The sequence below is a fragment of the Echinops telfairi genome, unplaced genomic scaffold (assembly GCF_000313985.2).
Source record: "Echinops telfairi isolate 266 unplaced genomic scaffold, ASM31398v2 ScPeMD7_7461;HRSCAF=8499, whole genome shotgun sequence".
In the NCBI taxonomy this organism is placed as follows: Eukaryota; Metazoa; Chordata; class Mammalia; order Afrosoricida; family Tenrecidae; genus Echinops; species Echinops telfairi.
In genome coordinates this window covers 4,719,482-4,720,066 of record NW_022111361.1, presented here as the reverse complement: position 1 = coordinate 4,720,066, position 585 = coordinate 4,719,482, and positions in this window count along the sequence as shown.

Here is a 585-nt window from a genome sequence, read left to right as displayed (position 1 = left end):
CGTGTGTCCTGAGTGTACTCCTGCTCCGGTCTAACCTGAAGTGGAAGCCCGCCCCCTAGCCCCCAGGGGGATGCACAACAGAAACCGTGGGAGAAGGAAGACAGCGCCTGGTGAAAGATATGATAATAATTTATAATTTATCAAGAGGTCACAAGGGGCCGAGGGGAGAGCAAGGGTAAAAAGCAGAGCCAATACCAAGGGCTCAAACAATATAAATGTCTAGGAAATAATGATGGCACCATATGTATAAATATGCTCGATACAATCGATGTATGGATTGTTATGAGAACTGTAAGAGCCCCCAATAAAATGATCTTTTAAAATAAATAAATGCACGAAAACTGAAGAAAAAACATTAGCGAGCAGGGCCCATTATAATTCATCAGTCCAATCCCATTTTCTCTAAGGGTCCTATATCCAGGGACCCGCTGACCTAACAGCACTTACACCCTTTTAGTCCTCAGCATTCATGACCAAAAGGCACGCATCCTACAAGACCTCATTGCTCTTCCTGCAGTCAGGGGTGGGCGTGTTAGTGGCCCCTCCCCGACCCCGTTACACCTTTAGACTTTCAGTGTGGCCTCC